This window comes from Felis catus, chromosome C2, assembly GCF_018350175.1.
Source record: "Felis catus isolate Fca126 chromosome C2, F.catus_Fca126_mat1.0, whole genome shotgun sequence".
Lineage (NCBI taxonomy): Eukaryota > Metazoa > Chordata > Mammalia > Carnivora > Felidae > Felis > Felis catus.
Genome location: NC_058376.1, coordinates 44,637,620 through 44,662,500, shown reverse-complemented (window position 1 = coordinate 44,662,500; position 24,881 = coordinate 44,637,620). Strand labels below are relative to the sequence as shown.

General features: G+C 36.6%; 1 long non-coding RNA gene across 2 annotated transcripts in view; it reads left to right on the top strand.

The window, feature by feature from the left end:
• The window catches only part of LOC109491375, a 47,586-nt gene that overhangs the window by 9,132 nt on the left and 13,573 nt on the right, over positions 1-24,881 (top strand). The window contains exons 2-4 of one of the 2 annotated variants that reach the window (XR_006584990.1): positions 1,892-2,036; positions 6,645-6,800; positions 22,858-23,142. This is a non-coding gene — a long non-coding RNA (uncharacterized LOC109491375). Of the gene's footprint in view, positions 1-1,891; positions 2,037-6,644; positions 6,801-22,857; positions 23,143-24,881 lie in introns of those variants that run through there. The other variant, XR_002162362.3, reaches the window with a different exon arrangement.

Below are 24,881 nucleotides of genomic sequence, written 5' to 3'. Positions count from 1 at the left end.
AAAGAAATTTCTACAGAGAATGATAGTCAAATTAACTGTTGTAGTATTAATCCTTCAAAATAGAACCAAGAGAAAAGATAATTTTATTTTAACAACTGGATGCTTATGTCTGCCCTCATCTGTATTTTGCATCTGCAAACAATCCTAATAGAAATATAATTTACAACATCACTTAAGCTCCTTGAGCTGTAGAATAAATGATCCTTATATCTTCATTTCATCTGGAATGATATATCAAAATACATAATTGACATATCTAAGTGATAACAGATTACACTTGGAGATATCAGCATGGACTTATGTTGGACTTAAATTTAAATACGTATGTTACACACACAGAAATACTGTATGTATGTAACCATACGTATTTAAATTTAAGTCCAACATGAGCCCATATATGTATATATATGTATAATAAGTTAATATACCCACATATGTTTCCTTGTTCTGTCAGCTGACAGACCTAGAAACAATGACAGCCCACTAGCACACTTAACACACATGTATTAGTTTCTAAAACCATTTTCCAATAAAATATACTGAGAATCCTTATGAAAAGGACTAGGGCAAGGAATGTAGAAGATGAGCTTGGAGTATCTTGTAGTGTCAGAAAATAAGGAAGAATGAATGAATGAACAAAAGAAAGAAGGAAAGAAAGAAAGAAAGAAAGAAAGAAAGAAAGAAAGAAAGAACGAAAGAAAAAGAAAGAAAGAAAGAAAGAAAGAAAAGAAGAAAGAAAGAACAAGAAAGCAAGAGAAAGAAAGAAAGAAAGAAAGAAAGAAAGAAAGAAAGAAAGAAAGAAAAAAGGAAGAAAGAAAAAGAACAAGAAAGCAAGAAAAAGAAAAATCAAGAAAGCAAGAAAAAGGAAGGAAGGAAGGAAGGAAGGAAGGAAGGAAGGAAGGAAGGAAGGAAGGAAGGAAGGAAGGAAGGAAGGAAGAAAGAAAGAAAGAAAAGAAAGACAATGAAAAGAACAACACACACAACTTATAATGGGAATATGTCAACAGGAAAAAGAAACCTATTGAAAAAGGTATCAAAGGGCAAAGCTGGAACAGTTTGAGAAACAAAAACAACATGGTATTGGATTGTAACCCAAAGTACAAAATAAATAGGGTCCACATTGGTGTACATAAATTATTGAATATGTGTAGGAAAAGAGACAAATTTCCCATGCAGAAGAAAATACATACAATTTATATATCTGCATAGATAAATCTTCATACAATTCTGCCCTCAAAGGGATGAAGCATAACTTAACACTCCTTGAAAATGGGTTAAGCATGGTGACTTCTTGCCAAGTAGTCTAGTATAGAAAGGAGGAAAAAAGTAGCTTTATAGCAGAGACACCTGACAAACAGCCTCACTCAGCCAGGTGATCGATTTATATCAATAGTGTTAAATCATGTTGATAATCTTTGATATGATCTAATAAAAATGGCACTTTTCCTCTGTGATCATCTTTCTAAAAACATATAAGCTTGTTTACATTACAAAAACCTCAGATAAATCCCACTCAGGGACATTGCAAAATATACCCTTTGGTTTCAGTCTACTATTTTCATTACTGGGACCCTCTTGATGTGGTGTTAAAATGAGAGAGGGGAAATGTTCTACATAATTATGATTATATTATCTCAGTCTTTTGCAATCCCTGTGCTTCTTGGCTATTGCCTTCGCTGTGGTTGGTAGAACATTTTTTTTTTTTTTTTGCTCTTTAGGTGAGACAATAAGCTTAAAGAGGATAGGGTGTATGGAATTCTCTTCTCTCTATGTGGATAAGGTTCTGTTAAAATCTCTTTGAAGTATAGGACTTTTAAGGGAGAGTGCTCTTGGAGATTTTCTTTAATTTTTAAATTTTGCAATGATTATCATTTACTTCTTCCTTCCACAGCCAGGAAGAGTTCATTCTCAGATCTTTACTGTGATAGCTTGGTGGGGAATTTGGAAGTAAAACCCATGGAAGTTGAAGGACTCCCTATTCTGCAGTCCCCGGGTTTTTCTCACTCTCATGGTACTCCACACTCAGCTTCTGGTAAGTCATCAAAATTACCATTTAACTGTTCCTCTTCATTTATGTCCCAAGAGGATCCAGTTTCGGATAAATTGATCTCAGTTGTGATTGTCTATATTGCCTTTCTTTTCAGATTTCAGATTTGCTTTTGCAAGCTCAGTTCTTTGATAAATCCAAATAATGTTGATTTCAGTTTGTTCATCTTTTTCTTCTTGTAAGGATGGGCGTGACCACTTCAAGTTACTTACCTGTCAGCGGTTCTATTATTTTCTTATAATCTGAAAAATTTTAAGTTCTTGCAGTTAAAATTTACCTTTGATGACTTTTCTAAGCATTCATTTTTCTGAAACCATCTGTATTTCACTTTCAATTTTGAAAAGTATTTTTGCTAGATATAGCATTTTAGTTGCATTTTAATACTTTTCCTTCACTATGTACTTTACTGATGTTCCATTTTCATGTGTCTAATTTCTGATAAAGATTTTTCTAATTTTTTTTGTACTTTGTATATAATACATCTCTTTACTCTGTATTCTGGCTGCTATTTATTTATTTATTTATTTATTTATTTATTTATTTAAATGGTGCTCAGCAAATGGATTTTGATGTACTCTAGTGCAGTTTTTTGTTTGTCCTGCTTGGGTTTTGTTGACATTCTTAGATGTGTAAGTCTAAAATTTGCCTTGACATGGAAAATTTGTGAGAATTTTTCAAAGAAATGTTTTCTATCCACATTTATCTCCTTTTACTGCTCCAAATATGTATATGTTAGGCGACTTAATACTGTTCTGCGGGCCACTGAGACTGCTATGTCTTCAAGGTTACTGATATTTTATTCTGTAATATGTAGCTGTTACTGGTGGGAGAGTCTATGTTGTGTGAATGGAGGTCTGGCCCTTGGATTCCTTCCCAAGAGAAGATTTATGTGGGGATCTGCACTCAGAATAAAGATAGCCAGAGGAAAAGTAGCAAGCACAAAGCAGTTTATTAAAGAGAAAGTACATTCTGAAGATAGAATAGAAGGTAGGTTCCCTGGGGTGAAACTGACTCCTAGGTTGTTTGGGGATTGGATATTATGGGATCTCTCTGGGCTGGGAAGAGCTGTTACATACAGCAAGGTGGTCTCTAAGGGAGGCTGCCTCCAATCATTTTGGGGACTCTTCCCACAGCATGGGTGGGGGAGTTTTTCATCCTACAATGTTTGTACCAGAACCATCATGGCAGCCTTTCTCTGTGGTAGGCTGCAATGCAAATAACTGCAATGCAAATGCATTTTAATGAGTCTAAAGGTTACCCAGGGACAGAGGAGGAAGAGAAGAGTGCTTTCTCTGCACCTGTGGCTCTTGATCTGTCACTCTCAGGGTCTTGGAAGGCACAAGGTCAGGATACTGTACTCCTGGTCTTTTAACGTGTAGCTTATTTATCACCATCCTTCCCTCCAACTCATGTGTCTATCATTTCCCTTCAAGGATTTGGGACTCTGCCTCAGGGCATTCCTTCCACTGTTCATGTCTAGCTTCTACCTAACATAACCTGTTTTTAAGTCAACCAGTAACTTTTTTTTAATGCTATATTTTTTTAGGTATAAAATCTCCCTGGTTCCTTTTATATCTTTTATTTCTTTCCACATTAAGTTCTGTTTTCCTTAAGAATTTTGAGGTTTTGGGGCGCCTGGGTGGCGCAGTCGGTTAGGCGTCCGACTTCAGCCAGGTCATGATCTCGCGGTCCGTGAGTTCGAGCCCCGCATCAGGCTCTGGGCTGATGGCTCAGAGCCTGGAGCCTGTTTCCGATTCTGTGTCTCCCTCTCTCTCTGCCCCTCCCCCGTTCATGCTCTGTCTCTCTCTGTCCCAAAAATTAAAAAAAAAAAATTAAAAAAAAAAAGAATTTTGAGGTTTTAACCTGCTTTAAAGTCCTTTTCTACTAATTAATTCTATCAACTCTTCCATTATTGAATTCGTTTCAATGGTTGATTTTCTCTTGGTTATGGGCCATCTTTTTTAATTTCTTTACACATCTAGTAATTTTTTATTTCATCCTGGCGTTGTAAATATTAGGCATTTTGGTTTCTGGATTCTTTCTTTATTTTTTTTAAAATCCCACTTTAATGAGTGTTGAAGTTTGTTTTGGGAGGCATGCAGGTTACTTGCATATCTGCTTGATTCATTTGGGATTTGTAGATTTTGTAGAGAAGATTCATTTGGGACTTGTAGGTTTTGTAGAGAAGGGTTATTTCAGGGTCTCTATTATGTTTAGCCCTTTAGGTATCTCTAGTGAATGTTTTGAGTTGTCCATGGAGTTTCTTTAGTGGCAACACAAACATTTTATAAATATGAGCTCTAAAATAATTCAGTTTAGGGGTACCTGGGTGGCTCAGTCGGTTAAACATCTGACTTCGGCTCAGGTCATGATCTTGTGGTTCATGAGTTCAAGCCCCCCGTCAGGCTCTGTGCTAACAGCTCGGAGCCTGGAGTCTGCTTTGTATTCTGTGTCTCCCTCTCTGCCCCTCCCATTCTCATGTTATGTCTCTCTCCGTCTCTCAATAATAAATAAATAAATGTTAAAAAATAATTTAAAAAATAAAATAAAATAATTCAGTTTGCAGATCTGGTTAGTTCTTTGACTGATCTTGTGAACTTTTACGCTATGAATTTGCACTGTAGATTCAACCGTGAAATCAAGGGGACCCTAAGCAATTTTCTGACACTCCTTTCCTGCATTATTCCCTACTCTATTTTATTCTCTCCCACCAATTCCAGCTGCTCAGTTATTCCAAACTGGGTTTCCATCTCTTCAAATCAGAGGGTTCACTGCATACTGCTTAGTATTGCCCTCCCTGGTCTTCATTCTAGAAAATGACTCCAGCCAGAAAACATGGCAGATGTATGTTTCTGTCATTTATTTCCCTGTTCTCCTGGATCACAGCTCTCTGTCATCCATTCTTGGAAAAATTCTGTTTCATATATTTTGCTGTTTTCCAGTTGTTACAGTAAGAGAGAAAGTCTGGTAACACTTATTCCAACATGGCTGGCAAAAAAGATCCCGATAAGTATTTTCTTAACAATTTATTACTAAAATTTTCAAACATATAGAAAATTTAGAATTTTATAGTTAACATTTACATACTCATCATCTAGATTCTATCATTCATATTTTTTTGCACATCTATTCATATATTCATCCTGGTATTCATCCATTGATATATTTTATTTTGATGTACTTTAAAAGAAATTGCAGACATTTATACACTTCCTGCTACATACTTCAACAATGTATACCATTAATTAGGATTCTGTATTGGTTTAAAGATTTATTATATGCAGGTTTATATATACAATGAAATGGGCAAATCTTAAGTATATATTAATTGAGCTTTGATAAATACATACATGTGTGTATTTAATCCCCATGTTGATATAGAATATTACCATCAACTTAGGGAACTTATTTACACTCTTTCCCAGTTAATTCCCAGCCCTATCCTCCCAGAGGTCATCACTGTTTTTATTTTTTTCATCATAGAATAGTTTAGCATGTTCTGGAATTCAAGTAAATAGAATTGTATTTCATGAGTTATTGTGAGAATTTTTCACTCAGCATAGTGATTTTTTTTGAGATTTATCTATGCTATTGCATATATTTTTAGTTTATTCCTTTTATTATATAGTATTATTCCATTGTGTTAATACACAATAGTTGTTTATGCATTCTATTACTGATAGACATTTGGTTTGTTTCCAGTCCTTGGCTATTGTAAGTAAAGCTGATATGAAAAATTTTGTGCAGTTAATCTTAAGGACATATATTTGTATTCCTCCTTCATAAACCTAGAATTCAAATTGCTAGGTAATGGGTGTGTGTTCAGTGTATGTTAGTTTTATAAGAAACTGCCTGAACTTTATTCAAGTATTTCCATCATTTTACATTATCACCAAAAATGGATGATATTTTCTATTACTCCACTTCTTGCCTGTGTTTGGTAAAATCATACTTCAAATTGTATTTTGTGTTGAAGAGATGCAAATCCATTTTGTAATAACTGAGGCCTCTGAAATTTGTGGGAAAGAATAACAGAGAGAAGAAATAATGTAGAAAAAGAGTTTCAGAAAATTGCTTAGGGAACCTTTGATTTAGCATTGAATCTAAAGTGCAAATTCATATGGGGAAAAGTCACAAGCTATTTATGAAGAGGTAAATTTTGTAGTGATATTTTATTATGGTTCTAATTTGAATTTCCATGATGACTTAATCATATTAAGCATTTTTTCAACCCGTTTTTGAAAATTTTTGTATTTTTTGTGAATTCAAAATTCATAAAATTTTCAAAATTTTGCCCTGTTTATTATTGAGTTTCAAGAGTTGATAAGCAGATGTTTTTAAGTTTGACGATATCCAATTTATCAACTTTTCTTTTATAGTTCTTGCTTTCTATGATCTAATATTTGTTTCATTTTCTTAAGTCAAAAGATATTTTGTTTTCTTTTATAAGCTCATGGTTTTAGCTTTTTGCATAGATATAGATAATCTTAAATTGAATTTGATATAAGATGTGAGGAATATGTCAAAGTTAAATTTTTTCAAATGAACATTCAGCTATTCTGGCATCTTTTTAAGAAAAACTTCCCTTGGTAGGTAGCTAAGATGTTGGCATAGTAGGAAGACCCTAGGCTCATCTTATCCCTGGAAAACAACTAAATAACTATCAAATCATTGTGAATACCCAAGAAATCGACCTGAGGACTGACCGAACAAACTGCACAACTACAGGGAGAGAAGAGGCCACATCTAGGAGGTAGGAACTTTGGAGATGTGGTTTGGGAGAGAAATGGATCATGGGTACTGCAGAGGTTAGGAATCCCTGGTGACAGAGAAAGGTGAGAGAGTAGCACATAGAGTTATCACACAGGGATAGCACTTCCCCAAAGCCATTGGCAGGGAAAATAAGAATGTCTTATTTTCACGAGGTTTTGCAGCCAATGAGGCTTGGAGACTGATGTTTTAAATGTCAGTGGGCTTGGCTGGGATAGAGCTCTGAGGCACTGCCTTATTTCTGGATAGAAGACAGGGAAGCAACCTGGGGGCAGATGGTGCAATCTGAAAAATGCCTAAGGCTTACAGGGGAGAGATTGTTCACCCTTTTCAGAGAACATCTGTGTGAGGTAGTATTCCCCCAGATGCCTTTCTGGGGATAAGAGAGTCAGTGGGCACCGTTTCCTTCCCCTGCTCCTTAACCTTGACACAGAGATACCTGTTGTGGATGGCTAACCTGAACACTGGCCATTTAGCCTGCTTCCTCCTAGTCCCGTGTCCCTGTTCTCTGATGGGACTGCCCTTCCTTGTCAAACCTGCATCCATCCCAGTGCTGCAAGACCCTCCCCCAGAACACCAGCACAAGTCTTTACCACATCACATCTCTAAAGTTTAGAGTTTTAAAAATCAGTAGTCTTGGCTGGGATACAGCTGAAAGTGCACAGTGCTGCTTCTGGCAGGCAAGCAACCTGGAAATAGACAGCATGAAAACAGCAATCTGAAAAACACCTGGGATGAATTGGGGGGGGGAGATTGTTCGCTCTTCTGGGAGTTCTTCCCTGAGAGCTGCAAGCATGGAGACCCCTCTCTGGGGATAAAGGAGCTGGCTGGTGTCATTTCCCTCCCCTGCCCCTCAGCATAAACCAGCTTCAGTAAACAGCACAGTGCCAACACTGGCTACCCACCTTGCTTACACCAAGTCATGCTCTGCTGGTACTGCTTATCTCAGGCAAGTATGCCTGAGACTCAGCACTGTGCGCCCCTTCCCCAAAACACCAGAACCCCCCCCCACACACACACACACCACATGTCCTAACAAGAGAGTTCTTCAATGCTTCAGTTCTAGTGGAAGTAGCATCATTTCTCATTTAATAATAACAGGCTTTTCTAACAGAGAAAAAGACAGAGACTTAGACAAAATGCCAAGACAGAGGAATTCATCCCAAGTAAAAGAACAAGAAAAGTTCATGGCCAAGGATGTAATTGAAACAGATATAAGTAATATTCTTGATGGAGAATTTAAAGCAACAATCATAAAGATACTCACTGGGCTTGAGAAAAGAATGGAAGACTTCAGGGAGATTCTTATCACTGTGGTAAAAGAGTTAAAAATTAGAAATGAAAAATGCAATAATTGAGATTCAAAACAGCTGGATGTAATGAACACAAGGATGGAAGAAGCAGAGGAATGAATCAGTGATATAGAGGTTAAAATAATGGAAATAATGAATCTGAACAAAAGAGAGAGAAAAATTATGGATCATGAAAATAGATTTAGAGAGCTCAGTGACTCCATCAGATGTAATAACATTCCTATCATAAGATTCCCAGAAGAAGAAGAAGGAAAGAAAAGAGGGAAGAATATTTATTTGAGGAAATAATAGCTGGAAACTTCCCTAATCTGGGGAAGGAAACAGACATCCAAATCCAGGAAGCATAGAAAACTCCCATCAAAATCAACAAAAGTAGGCAAAACCAAGACATTCTGTAACTGAATTTGGAAAATATAGCAATAAAGAAAAAATCTTAAAAGCAGCAAGACAAAAAAGTCCCTAACTTACAAGGGAAACCAATAAGGTTAGCACAGATCTCTCCACAGAAACTTGGCAAACCACAGGGAGTGGCATGATATAATCAATGCACTGAATGGGAAAAATCTGCAGCCAAGAATACTCTATCCAGCAAGGCTATCATTCAGATTAAAAGGAGAGATAAAAAGTTTCCCAGACAAACAAAAACTAAAGGAGTTTGTGACCGCGAAACCAGCCCTGCAAGAAATATAAAGGGGACTCTTTGAGTGGAAAGTAAAGACCAAAAGTGACAAAGGCTAGAAAATCTCCAGAAACAATGACAAAACAAGGAATAAAATGGCACTGAATACATATCTATCAATAATTACTCTGAATGTAAATGGAATAAATGCTCCAATCAAAAGATACTGGGTGTCAGAATGGATATAAAAAAAAGACTCATCTATATGTTGCATACAAGGGACTCACTGTAGACCTAAAGATACCTGCAGATTGAAAGTGAGGAGATGGAGAAACTTTTATCATGAAAATAGATGTGAAAAGAAAGCCAGAGTAGTCATACTTATATCAGACAAACTAGATTTTAAACCAAAAACTATAACAAGAGATGAAGAAGGGTACTATATCATGATAAAGGGGACTATCCAACAAGACAGTTTAGCAATTGTACATATTTATGTCCCCAACATGGAACCCCAAAATAAGGAAAACAGTAATAAATCTAAAGGAAGTCACTGATAATAATACAACAAAGGTAGGGAACTTTAATACCCCACTTATAACAATGGATAGATCATCTAAGCAGAAAACTGACAAGTAGACAATGGCTTTGAATGATACACTGGACCAGATGGAGTTAATAAATATATTTAGAACATTTCATCCTAAAGCAGCAGAATACACATGATTTTCAAGTGCACGTGGGATATTCTCCAGAATGGAGGTCATAAATCAGGCCTCAACAAGTACAAAAAGACTGAGATCATACCATGCATATTTTCCAACACAGTGCCATGAAACTGGCAACCACAAGGAAAAATCTGGAAAAACCACAAATATATGGAGGGTAAACAACATGCTACTAAAGAATGAATGGGTCGACCAGGAAATCAAAGAAAAAAATTAAAAAACACATAGAAACAAATGAAAATGAAAACACAATGTCCCAAAACCTTTGGGATGCAGAAAAACAGCAGGCATAAGACAGAATTATATGGCAATATAGGCCTACCTCAAAAGCAAGAAAAATCTCAAATAAACAAGCAAACCTTACACCTAAAGGAATTAGAAAAAGAACAACAAAAGAAGTCTAAAGTCAGGAGAAGAAGGGAAATAATAAATATTAGAGCACAAATAAATGATACAGAAACTAAAAAATAGTAGAACAGATCAATGGAACTAGGAACTGTTTCTTTGAAAAAAAAAATTAAAATTGACAACCCCCTAGTCAGACTTACAAAAAGAAAGTAAAAAGGACCCAAATAAATAAAACCACAAGTTAGAGAAGAGAAATAACAACCAACACCATAGAAATGAAATATTATGAAAAACTGTATGCCAACAAATTGGACAACCTGGAAGAAATGGATAAATTCCTAGAAACATATAAGCTACTAAAACTGAAACAGGAAGAAATTGAAAGGTTGAACAGACCAATAACCAGCAAAGAAATTGAATCAGTAATCAAAAACCTTCCGGTAAACAAAAGTCCAGGACGAGATGGCTTCACAGGGGAATTCTACCATTGAAAGAAGAGTTAATACCTATTCTTCTCAAGCTGTTCCAAAAAATAGAAATGGAAGGAAAACGTCCACATTTAGTCTCTGAAGCCAGCATTACCCTGATACCAAAACCAACGACTCCAGTAAAAAAGAGAACTACAGGCCAATATCCCTAATGAACATGGATGCAAATATTCTCAATAAAATACTAGCAAACTGAATCCAATAGTACATTAAGAGAATCATTCAGCATGATCAAATGAGATTTATTGTTGGGTTGCAGGGGTGGTTCAATATTCATAAATCCATCAACATGATATACCACATTAATAAAAGAGTGATAAGAACCATATGATCCTCTCAATACATGCAGAAAGAACATTTGACAAAGTACAACATCCATTCATGATAAAAACCCTCAACAAGTAGTGTTAGAGGGAACATACCTCAATATAATAAAGTCCCTATATAAAAAACCCACAGCTAATATTATGCTCAATTGGGAGAAAGGAATAAGAGAGGGATGTCCACTCTCATCACTGTTATTTAACATAGTACTGGAAGTCTTAGTATCAACTATGAGACAACAAAAAGAAATAAAGGGCATCCAAACTGGCAAGGGAGAAGTCAACCTTTCACTATTTGTAGACCTCATGATACTCTGTATACAAAATCAAAAGAACTCCAAAAACTGCTAGAACTAATACACTAACCCAGCAAAGTCACAGGATATAAAATCAATGTACAGAAATCTGTTGTGTTTCTATACACCAATAATGAAGCAGCAGAAAGAGGAATCAAGGAATTTATTCCATTTGCAATTGTAAAAACTGGAAGATATCTAGGAATAAACCTAACCAAAGAGATAAAAGTTCTGTGTTCAGAAAACACAGAAGACTTATGAAAGAAATTGAAGAGGACACAAAGAAATGGAAAAACATTCTATGCTCATGGTTTGGAAAGACAAGTATTATTAAAATGTCTATATTATCCAAAGCAATTTACACATTTAATGCAATGCTTATCAAAATACCAACAGCATTTTTCACAGATCTAGAACAATCCATCATAAAATTTGTATGGAACCATAAAAAAAAAAAACAACAACAAAGAACTCTGAATAGCCAAAGCAATCTTAAAAAAGAAAAGCAAAGCTGGAGGCATCACAATTCTGGATTTCAAGTTATATTACAAAGCTGTAGTGATGGAGACAGTATGGTACTGGCACAAAAACAGCCACACAGATCAATGGAGCAGAATAGAAAACCAACAAATGAATGCATACCTACATGGTCAATCTCCGACAAAGCAGAAATGAATACCCAATGGTAAAAAGATGGTCTTTTCAACAAATGGTGTTGGGAAAACTGGACAGCAACATGCATAATAATGAAACTGGACCACTTTCTGACGCCAACCACAAAAATAAATTCAAAATGGATGGAATTCCTAAATGTGGGTCAGGAAACCATCAAAATACCAGAGAAGAACGTACGGAGTAACCTCTTTGACATTGGCCATAGCAACTTCTTACTGGACCACGTCTTCAGAGGCAAGGAAACAAAAGCAAACATGAAGTATCAGGACTTCATCAAGATAAAAAAAAAATTGCACAGTTAAAGGAAACAATCAACAAAACTAAAAGGCAAACTTTGGAATGGGAGAAGATATTTGCACATGATATATCCGTTAAAGGGTTATTACCCAAAATGTATAAAGAACTTATAAAACTCAACACCCAGAAAATGAATAATCCAGTTAGAAAATGGGCAGAAGACATGAATAGACACTTTTCCAAAGAAGACATCTAGATGACCAACAGACACATGAAAAGATGCCCAAACTCACTGATCATCAGGGAAATACAAATCAAAACTATAATGAGATAGTATACCTATCAGAAAGGCTAAAATTAACAACACAGGAAACAAGCATTGAGTAGGATACAGTGGTGGTAGAAATGAAAAGTGGTATAGCCACTCTGGAAAACAGTATGGAGATTTCTCAAAAATTTAGAGACTATAGACAATAGACAATAGAACTACCCTGTACCCTGTACCCAGCAATTGTACTAGTAGTTATTTAACCAAAGGATACAGAAGTACTGATTTGAAGGGATTCATGTACTCTGATGTTTATAGCATCATTATCTACAATAGCCAAATTATTGAAATATCCCAAATGTCCATCAACTTATGAATGGATGAAAAATATGTGATGATATATATACTCAGCCATAAAAAATAATGAAATCTTGGTATTTGCAACAATGTGGAAAGATCTAGAGAGTATTATGCTAAGCAAAATCAAAGAAAGACAAATATGATATTCCACATATCGTATGTGAAATTTAAGAAACAAAACAAATGAACATAGGAGAAAAAAGAAGACAGGCAAACCAAGAAATAGACTTTTAAGAATGGAGAGAAAACTGATTGTTACTAGAGTGTAGGTGGCCAGGGGCATGGGTTAAATGGGTGTTGGGGATTAAAGAGGGCACTTATTGTGATCAACACTGGGTGTTGTATTTAAGTGATGACTCTCTAAATTCTATACTTGAAAGTAATATTTCATTGTCTGTCAACTAGTTGGAATTTAAATACAAACTTGGAATAAAAAACAGAAGCAGCAAAGAAAAAAGAAAGAAAGAAAACAAACAAATACCTTATCGTTTCCTGTTGGATAATATTAAAACTTTGTTTCAAATAAAATTGTATAAGTCTGGATCTAGTTCTGGATTCTTTATCTATTGATCCTTCATTCAGTAGCACACTGTCTTCATTACAGTAGCTTTGTATTATGTCTTTAAGACAGGTAATGTAAGACTTCCAAATTTGTTCTTTTTCAAGAATGCTATTTATATTGTATGTTTTTTGCATTCCATTTACATTTTAGATTAAAATTTGAAATTTAAAAAATAAATACTGATGACATGATTTTGGGAATTGCTTTTAATATATAGAGAAATTTGCAGAGAATTGACAGCTTAAAATATTGAAATTTCCAATTTATAAACATGTATATCCTTGCTTTTTTTAGATCTTTAATTTCTGTTCGTGATATTTTGTAGTTCAGTGTGGATCTGACTCATATTTAAAAACTTGAATTCCGAATTACTTTGGTTTTGATGCTATTGTATATGAGTTCTAAAAAATATTCATCCTGGGGCGCCTGGGTGGCTCAGTCGGTTAAGTGCCTGACTTCAGTTCAGGTCATGATCTCATGATTTGTGAGTTTGAGCACTGCGTTAGCATAGAGCCTGGAGCCTGCTTTAGATTCTGTGTCTCCCTGTCTCTCTGCCCTTCCCCTGCTAGTGCTTTGTCTCTCTATCTCTCTCAAAAATAAATAAACGTTAAAAAAACCTTTTTTTAAAAAAAATTTCATCATACAGTTTTTGTTGCTAGTACAGAGAAATGCAAGATTTATGTATTTTTACTTTGTATACTGCATTTTTTCTAAATTCACTTAGTACTTCTATGTATATGCATGAGATTAATGCATACAAATGGCCACTAAAATCATGTACAAGAATGTTCATAGCAGCATACTTTTGTAATAGCCAAAGATGAAACCATCCAAATGTTCATCTACAGAAGAATAATTATATAGTCAATGAGATATGCTATAACAATAAACAAAAATGAACTACTACATACAAAATTATATTGGGATAAGCCTCCCAAATAAATTGTTGAGTGAAAGTACCTAGACACAAATTTTATTTATATAAAATTCAAAAGCAGATAAAACAAATCTATCTGATTTTAGAAGTCAGAATATGACTAAGCTTTGAACAGGAAGGAGGGAGGTAATTGGAAGGTTTATGTGAGAAACTTCTGAAATATAGGTAATGGTCTATTTTCTATAATGTTTGGAGGTTAACTGGGTATATGACTATTGTCATAATTCATGTATGTGTACACTTGCTATTTGTGTATTTTTATGTGATATATTTTAATACAAAAGTTTATTTAAAATTTTTTCCTACTTATTCATGTATAGATTTTATAAACCAAAGTATTAGAATTCAGTATTGTTTTGGGGAAACTTATTGATGGAGAGTAAAACCATAGTGAGGAAAAGATGAATGACTGTAATAACAACCATTCAACCAAAAGGTTTAACAATACTCTAAAAATGGGGAAGGTGGATTCACCTTACAATTATTCAAACCAGTTCTTATTTAATATATTTTTTGCAAATGGAAATAAAATTGTTTATTGGATCACTAATAAACTTCTGGGTAATTTGTGTTCTTTAAATAATTCACACTTTTCTAATAAAAAAATTCACCAATGGGGAACATTTATAAAAAATAATTGGGCTGGATACATGAACAACTGTGGAGAAAAGAAATGTAGCCTCTTTGATTTTCTACTTTCTTTTACATCTTTTGTAAAGCCATTTAATCCTGAGCCTGATGATTGGGTAGAATAGACAGGTAACTGCCTTAGGTGACTATATATAAAGGTTTCTAAAACATCAAGGGAATGGATTACAATCCAGTGCCATTTAACTGTAGGTTTTAAAAGCAATTCTTTATATAAGGAGCAAAAAGAAAATTGAAAATGCTTAAGCTGCAATAAATACATACACATCTATAAACATACACACACAAATGGGAATAATCAGGTATTACAGAAAAGTGTGAAATGTTTTACTAATATTTTCTCATGACATTGTCTATGAATCAATTAGGAGTTAACTGTTAAATTTATTTATGAATATAGTTTTTATTTATACATGTTGAGTTCTTTTCATTCTTACAGTATTGAATACATTCAGTATAATATTAAATAATAAAGAATATCTGTTTCAAAATAAACCTAATTATTAGCCTGCCCATGGCACCTACCTACAGACTTCCATATCATACTTTTTAGACTGTTTGATGTATATTCTCTCCAGGTACTTGGCTCTGGGCATAGCATGCAGAAGAATGAAATGGGGTACTTACTAGCCTCAAAACCATAAATAACTTTTCAAGCTTGTGATATTAGCTGCACCTTTGCTTAGAGAGTTATTGTTATTGCCTGAACAAAAAAGAAACTTCTCTTAACAGTATTGTTTATAATTAAGATCCAGAGACATCAGAGAGTTTGGTGAAGGTGTCAGCTTAGAAGAACATAAGGGGATTATCATTCTCCAGCAGAGGGTAACAAACAGACCACATGGAAGTGATAATGCTAGCAACAGCCCCTGATCCTATTGGGAACCATATAAGAACTGTGGATATTGGACCATTAGCAGCCATTTTGGGGCGATATTACAAAGCCTGGCTCATAAGTATAAACAATGCATTCATTTTTACCACATTAAAGCCAACATCCTTGCTAATAGAAGAGAACTGTACAGATCTGAAAACTGCTGATACAGGTGTGCATAAGGTGACACAGGTCACAGAGATGACATACTAAATTTGAAGAGAATCAAAGCAGAGACCGAGCTCTGAAGTGTTACCAGGGTTTTATGGATTCAAATTGTAGGTAATGAAGGGAGGGTGACATCCTCAAAAGTACAAACATGAGCATTCCAGGAATTTGAATTTGGGGGTTCTTTCCAGAGTGCTAAATCAAGGTGCATCATGAAGAAAGTCCCCTTATTGGTAACTCACATACTCAATTAAAATTTTTTTATGTCTTTATTTATTTTTGAGACAGAGAGAGATAGAGCATGAGCAGGGGAGGGGCAGAGAGAGAGGGAGACACAAAATCTGAAGCAGGCTCCAGGCTCTGAGCTGTCAGCACAGAGCCTGACACGGGGCTCTGAATCACAGACTGTGAGATCATGACCTGAGCTGAAGATGGACGCTTAACCAACTGAGCCGCCCAGGCACCCCCCACATACTCAATTTTATATGATGTCACCCTTATTCCAGAAGCCTCATGATTCACTCCTAGGCATATGCTCTTGGTTCCTGTTGGTACCTAAAAGCCAGAACCTATGGCTTGCAGTGTTTATAATACCCCTCCTTCCATACTAGTCTCAGTTCTTCCCCAGTGAGTCCATGCTAGTGGGCAGGAGGACAGGTAGGAGAAGATCCTCCTACCTCTCTCATTTGAAGTTTTACAGTAATCTTCAACAAGGGAGAGAGCTTTTTCCTAATGAGAAGGGTTTGGCCATTTCTCTATTCTAGAAGACTCATGAAAATCTCAAGAGCATCTACCCAGATATTCCAATCCCAAGGTTCCTACTTTCTTATCAGGGTCCTGCTATTGGACACTTGCCAAAACTGTGATTTCAAAATTTTCTATATTTCTGCTACTTTTAGGATTGGGTCCTGATCCTGGTCCACACGTTAGCTGCCTCCAGGCTATATTCTATGAAGTTTACTTTAAATTCTTCCACGGGAGAAAAAAAAAAGGGGGGGGGCTGAAAAAAAAATTCTTCCACAGCAGCCCACACTTTCATTTAATTGTTTAAACTGATAACTTTCTCTTTTCAAAGCATTGGTAGTACTCCATAATAAGCACCACTTTAGCAATCATTGACTATCATTTGCCCTATACTTCTGAAATGACAGAGATAAGCCTGTTCATCTTCTCCCACTCACCCCATTTCATCACAGATAAAAATCTTAGCAATTGCCTGCTAGGGGATGTTAAGAAACATCAATATCTAACTATGCAGTGAGGGGATTCTCGTGGTTCACTAGCTGGTGAGAGAACAAACTCCAGAATCTCTAGAGTCTTCTTATAGCCATTCCTGGTACCTAAAACTGTCTTAGAATGGGTTCCCTAGAAGCAGAGGCTGAGACAAAGATTGGGAACATATGATTTAGCAAGGATTTACTCTTAGGAGAAAAGATTTACTCTTAGGAGAAAGCAGGATGACGCAGTGAAGATGTATGTAAGGATGTGGTCTCAGCTGAAGTCTAAATTGCATGAATTGGAAGACAAAGTTGATCCCATTTTCGGGCAAGTGGACTGGGATTTTGTGTCCGCCTTTAGTCAGTCCTTGGCTGTAGGCTACCCCTGGGTGGGCAAAACCAATCAGATGATGCAGGTTCTATTTTGCCCAAGACAACTTTCCAAAGAGGGGGGAATCTATGAGGCATTAGCCATCAACACTCACAATAGCTGGGGAATGGGTGTATTGGCTCAGAAAATGTGACTGGTAACTTTGCTACAAGTGAGTTATGGCAAGAGTGAAGAGCTGAATTTTGAAATTGATATACAGTTTCAAATTTGCAATCTACCTAGTAATTGATATTTTATCAGAAAGAGATAGAGGGGCGCTTGGGTGGCTCAGTCGGTTAAGCGGCCGACTTCAGCTCAGGTCATAATCTCACAGTCTGTGAGTTTGAGCCCTGCCTTGGGCTCTGTTCTGACAGTTCAGAGCCTGGAACCTGCTTCAGATTCTGTGTCTCCCTCTCTCTCTGCCCTTCCCCCACTCATACTCTGTCTCTCTCTGTCAAAAATAAACAAACATTAAAAAAAAGGAATAGAAATATTTATACTGGATATGTTTTATTGCCTGTCAACTCAGAATTGACCAGTGAAACATATTTTAAATTGATACTATATAGTAATTTTTTCCTTCTTTTTAAAAAATGTTTATTTGCTTTTGAGAGAGAGAGAGAGAGAGAGAGAGAGAGAGAGAGAGAGAGAGAGAGCAGGAGAGGGGCAGAGAGAGAGGGAGACACAGAATCTGAAGCAGACTCCAGTCTCTGAGCTGTCAGCACAGAGCCAGGCTCCGAGCTTGAACTCACAAACCAGAAGATCGTGATGTAGGCCGAAGTTAGACATTTAACAACTGAGTCACCCAGGCACCCCACCCTTCTTTGTATAATCCAAGGTTTTTATTATCTATATTATAATTAGCAAAGAGAATATTTAATTCCAGTAAGTGCATAAAATATTGGTAATATTGAAATCATCTTGAAATTGTCTACTTTGAGTACAAAACTAGTCTACATAATGAAAAAAATTTGCATGGATGCTAAGAAATACTCTTTTAAAAATTTTTTTAAATGTTTATTTTTTGAGAGAGAGAGAGAGAGAGAGAGAGAGAGAGAGAGAGAGAGAGAACGAACCAGTGGGGGAGGTTCAGAGAGGGAAGGAGACACAGAATCGGAAGCAGGCTCCAGGCTTCAAGCTGTCAACACAGAGCCCAATGAGGGGCTTGAACTCCCGAACCACAAGATCATGACCTAAACCGAAGTCAGGTGCTTAACCAACTGAACCACCCAGGTACCCCAGAAATATTCTTGATTATAATTTCATATTTGTATAATTACTGTTAATGATCTTATTTGAAAATAATATTACCTTATTTCTAAGGTTTATGTTAAGATAAACTACCTATAAAAATAAATGAAGTTAAATATAAATTCTTTGGAAAATCTTCTGGAATAACTAATAAAGAAGCAGTGTAGAGGCTGCACTTCTATAAACTCTTCAATCGGACTCAGCTGTCTATAAGCAGGAGTCCCTACTAACAGCCTCTGTCAGTATCCTGATGGATTTCCCTTGGTTTTATTTGTAATGAGAGACTGACAAGATACTCGATTGTGAATGAAGGTCCTTCTCCGCTGGATTTATCAAGTAGGCACTCGTTACCAAAATCACACCACTCATTATTTCATCCATACATTGTTTGCTGATTTGTGTTCCCAGAGCAATTTCTAACAATGAAAGAAAGCCCATGAAATGCTGATAAAAATGTACAATCTTTCAACCACTGTCACATTTTTCCTCTCATTTGATTTTTGCAACTGCAGGATGAAGTTGGCAGGGCATACCATATCTGGATTTTTGGTTTGTTTTATGTTTTTGTGTGTCTTACTGTTTTTCCTGAAAAAAAAGACATTAAAACATATCCAAGGCAATATAGAAAGGAAGTGTTAGATCCAAAACCAAGCTCTAGCCCATTTCCTGCAATCTCCAAAGTCTTTTAGCATTTCTAGTGGTACATTGTTTTCTCTCTGTAGATAACAAAGCATTTTACAAATATATTTGTAAAAAAGTACATAGCGGTATTTTCATTTTATTAATGAAATATATCAGCCACATGATCCTAGAAACTTAAGAACACTTACAAAGTTAATCAGGCCCCATGTGATACTTCTCTGTATGTGGAGAATGACAATTTTGTTAATTGTTGCCTTTTCAATTGTTAGCAGCAGGACTTAGGCTTGGCTGAGGATTTTAGCAATGGAATAATAGTAACGTGGCCCAAATTGAAGAAGCAAGCTAAAGAGTATGGCAGTACAGTTCAAAATACCTTCCCGACAGGAAACAGTTTAACGTGTTTGCTGTGTTCAGTTTACTGTGCAGCGCTGTTTTGTCAGCTGCTTAACTTAAAGATGGCCCATGTGCTTCTCTCCTCCCCTCTAATGAGGAGGCAGTAGGGGCAAAGATCAAGTTCCTTTCCTGATGTGGAAACATGGCATTCCGCAGAGTGGACAGGGACTCCAATCAAACAATAGATGTCAAGAGCATCAGCCCTACAGAAAAACTGCCTACCTCCTGCCCTCCTCAGATCCCAACCTCTTCACCTCCAGTTTACTCCACCTTCCTGTTCAATTTGATCCTCAGGAATGATCCCAACAGTGGGACGGACAATAAACAGCAAGCGTTCAAGAAAAAAGGGAAAATGAGACAATGAAATATTTTTCCTGCCCTTTGAGAAATCTGTATGCTCGTGGAGGTGTTATATTTATTTGGCTAGTGTACCACAAGGCAGAAAAGGGAAATCTGAAGGGGTTAACACCAGCTTCATTATGTGGCAGCTGGTTTGTATCTGAGGCTTTGTGCTCATGCCAGTCTCTGGCCTAGGTAATTTATAATAGCCTCAAGTTCCAATATAAAAAGCACATAGCTGCGGGGAGACATGTCAGCTTCCCTTACATAGTCTGTCATATCCTTGGAAACATAATAATTAAGATGTCTGGTATAACTGCTTCTGCCAGGAATATTTTTAGATTTCAGCCCATTTCAAGAAATTCTGAATTCAAGGAGGGAATTATTAAATACTGCATGACAAACTAAGGCAAGGACTCTTACAGGTTTGTTCTGTCAAAAGGAACAGATACTTCATCTAAATCTCTTGACAGTAAGTAGAGGAATACCTAGACTTGACTTAAAAATAAAAGAATTGGCATCAGTTTGATTAGAGCGAAAATCACTTCAGAGATGGGAGAGAAATATTCACTCTTAATCAAAAGCAGTTGTTCAGTCTAAAAGACTGATACAGTTTTAAAGGTAGAATGGCACCATCCCCCGTCCTTAAATTAATGCAGCTGCTTCTTCTGATTACTCACATTATTCATAAACAAGCTACTTATCATAGTATGGGGGCACTACTGAGGATGTTACTCAGGATCCATTTGCTTGCAACTATCAGAAGAGGCAGTGCATGGCATTTGTATGGTGAATTAACTTCCTGGAGATAGGGTAAAACTGTCTACTGCATTAAAACAATTTAGCTTGCAGTATGTTTAACTCATAGATGAATACCATTAGTTAAAAGGAAGATTTGAATTCAATAGGTTAAAATAATTTAAAAGAGGGTCTGGAAAGTCCTCTTTAACAGAGAATGCAATTTTTCTGAACTCTTTTAGGTTTTCTTAATAATAGCTCTTATTATAGATGAGGCAAAGATATACATTCAGTTCAATTACAAGAAACATCCAATAGCTATATGATAACAAAGGTTGTATTACATTTTTATGATGAATATTAAGAGAAAGAGTGAAGAGGTATTTATGTTCCACTAATGTTTGTTTAGAACCTAGTATGTTCCAGATAATGTGCTAGGTGGCTACCCCCACATACACTATCTGGTTGAATCCTCTCAACCGTCTACTGAAGGGTCCATTCTGTCCCCATTTTCAAGTAAGGAAGCTGAATCTCATCATAGTTATTTTTTAAAAAATTTTTTTCAACGTTTATTTATTTTTTGGGGGACAGAGAAAGACAGAGCATGAACGGGGGAGGGGCAGAGAGAGAGGGAGACACAGAATCGGAAACAGGCTCCAGGCTCTGAGCCATCAACCCAGAGCCTGACGCGAGGCTCGAACTCACGGACCGCGAGATCGTGACCTGGCTGAAGTCGGACGCTTAACCGACTGCGCCACCCAGGCGCCCCTCATCATAGTTATTAAAATGCAAATCTGTGACTTTTCTCTACGACTGTTAGTCAATGACTCTGTTTTTAAACTACATTTCTTTAAAAACCTGAGGTCTAGGTGCGCCTGAGTGGTTCAGTTGGTTAAGTCTCCATCTCTTGATTTCAGCTCAAGTCATGATCTCACAGTGATGAGATCAAGCCCCAAGTAGGGCTTCATGCTGGGCATGGAGCCTGCTTAATGTTCTCTCTCTCTTCATCAAAACAAATAAGCTAAAACCCTTATATCTATTAGTTTTCATAGACCACCATTAAAAATAGCATGGTGAAATCTTTCTTTCCTCAAAAATAAATATTACAAATTTTAACTCTATAAGATATTTACCATAAGTCATTGCACAGAAGGGTCCTCTGAGAATGATATAATTCATTTTGAGGAGCCATTTAAGTTACAGTAATACTAGGTTAAATTGACTCCACTTCAAAATATTACTTAAAGGCTTATGTAGATTTTGCCAACACAAATCAAGGAAGTAGAACCTTAATGATGCAACATTTATTTTCCTTATCTTACTGTGTTTCTTCACTGTACTCGTCACCTCTCTATCTCTAGCTCTACTTCTATTGCTCTGTTTCTATCTGTATACCTCCCCGTATATGTATCCACCCTTCTGTCTGCCTATCTATATTTGCTATTCCTCCCTCCACTTTACTAAAATGTGAGTAGCAGCTTGAGAGCGGAGAATTATCTGTTTGGTTCACTGGTAAACCAGTAACTCAATAAATAGTAAGCTCAATAAATATTTGTTGGATGAAGAAATGGTGAATTTATTGACATTAAAATAGAAATGTCTGATTTACAGGTGTAGTGGGTTGAATAGTGTCCTCCTAAAATTCATGCTTACCTAGAACCTTAGAATGTGACCTCATCTGGACATTAAATCATCCTGGATTTAAGGTGACTTTATTTTTTTTAACATTTATTATTTTTAAGAGAGAAAACATGAGTGGGAGAGGGGCAGAGAAAGAGGGAGACACAGATTTGGAAGCAAATTCCAGGCTCTGAGCTGTCAGCACTGAACCCAATGTGGGGCTCAAACCCATGAACCGTGAGATCATGACCTGAAGTCGGACACTCAACTGGTTGGGCCACCCACGTGCCCCTAGAGTCACATTAAATGCAATGACCTGTGTCCTTATAAGAAAGTTAAAGACATGGACACACCAGGAAGAAGGCTGTGTGAGGACAGAAGCAGAGATTGGAGTGGTGCTGCCACAGACTAAGGAATTCCCCGGGGCTCCTACAAGCTCAAGCGGCAAGGAATGTTCTTCCTTGGAAGCTTCAGAGGGAGCATGGCCCCCCTGCTGACACCTGATTTCAGACTTCTAGGACCCAGAGAAAATAAAATTCTGAGTTTTAAGCCAACCAGTTTGTGATACTATGCTATGGGAAGCCCTAGGAAACTAATACAGCAGGAAAGTTTTTTTTGTGTTTCAGCATGTGACCAACTTGGAGTATGAGAAGAATTTACCAGAACCCACTCTTCCCAAAGAATTAAGCAAGACATGTGAGATGCAGAGGTGAATAAAATTAAGTGGTATCTGAGGAATTTACAGTTCCTATCTCCATGGGAGATCGGAAAAGCACATAGACAATTGCAAATCACACAAAATAAGCAAGTTTGCTAAATGATATTGAAGCAATAAAGTCAGGAGATGTGAAAAAAAATCAATATTTTATTGGTTGTGAGAATCTGAAATAAAAATTGATTCCTCTTTAATATATATTCTGGTTGTTCTTATCTTAAAATAAGACAGTATGACTACTATGAGTACAGACACACTTGTTTTGTATGTGAGTGTGTGTGTGTGTGTGTGTGTGTGTGTGTAAACATACATATGCCATATATATGCATACATGTATATGCATATATATGCCACGCATATATTGTACTTGTCAGTTGCCTGTTATATTTGCATTTATGTGTATGTATATGCACATACACATAGCCATACGTGTGTAATAAATATATGTATATATAGACAGAGACAGATTACTGGAATGCCTGACCTAAACTAGAGTTTTAAAGTGGACAGTTGTTTCTTTGTTCTGACTCACTTTTTAATTTTCCTAATTTTTAATTATTCTGTTTTGGTATGAATGATTTACTTCCACATCCCCAACTAGATTAATCACTTGCTGATATGTGAACCGAAGAGTGTTCAGTGCCTCTTTCTCTAACTTGTAACAATCAGTCCTAAAATAGTGGCACACACACACACACACAACCATTCTTTTCTATTCACTGTTTTGAATTTCTTTTTTTAAATTTTCTTTTAACATTTACTTATTATTGAGAGACAGAGAGAGACAGAGCATGAGCATAGGAGGGGAAGAGAGAGGGGGAGACACAGAATCTGAAGCAGGCTCCAAGCTCTGAGCTGTCAGCACAGAGCCCAATGTGGGGCTCAAACTCACTGACTGTGAGATCATGACCTGAGGCGAGGTCAGATGCTTAACCAGCTGAGCCACCCAGGCACCCTACTATTTTGAATTTCTAAGTTCTACTGAGCAAACCTGCACAGAGCACCAAGCACACTTGTCAGCTGCACCTTTTTGCAGTTTTTGGCAGGTTCCTGTGCCGAGGTTGCGTCTAGAGGGTGCTTGCTTGACTTTTATGGCCTTCAGCAGGGAGGTTATCATATTCTGGCTTGACTGCTGCCTTGGAGATTATTTTCTAAAACATCTGTCTTTTCTGGTGTTTTCCCTCTCCCTATCAACTGTAATAAACTTCCTGTCATTGGGCCTGTGTTTAAATTGTTACAGTCTTATGTGGCTTCTTTTAACAAATGTATATCATCCCCTTGCACGGAAGGACATGGGCATGCTCAATCTGAATAGGTGAAAGCAGGTAGCCCCATTTCCCAAGGTTAAATCCCTCAGGGATTATCCCTATTAAAGTCTTTTCATTCTTTTGTCAAAGATGATGTCAAAGATACAGTTAACATGAAAGGTAGGCACTGAATGAGGATGAAGAAACAATTAAGTGGAATCAGAATGTTTCCCTTTTTGGTGTTGAGAATGCAATTCTGATGAGGATCCTTAGTTCTTTGGTCCAGTTTACAGTATTTTTCATATAGAAAACAAATAAGTGCCTCTTAGACTATATATCAGATCACCAAAATAGTACTTGGAATGGTAGTCTATCAGTATTTCCAAACAGGTAAAAATTAAAGTTATTTAATTTTTTTTAATGTTTATTTTTGAGAGAGACAGAGTGTGAGCGGGGAGGGGCAGAGAGAGACACAGAATGTGGAGTAGACTCTAGGCTCTGAGTTGTCAGCACAAAGCCCAGTGCGGGGCTCAAACTCGGGGAATGGCGAGATCATGACCTGAAGTCCAACCGAAGTCGGGCGCTTAACCGACTCAGCCATCCAGGCGCCTCCCAAATTAAGGTTATTTTTAAATCAATACAGCTAACGCTAGCACCCAATGTTTAGATGTCCTACCATCTTCACTAT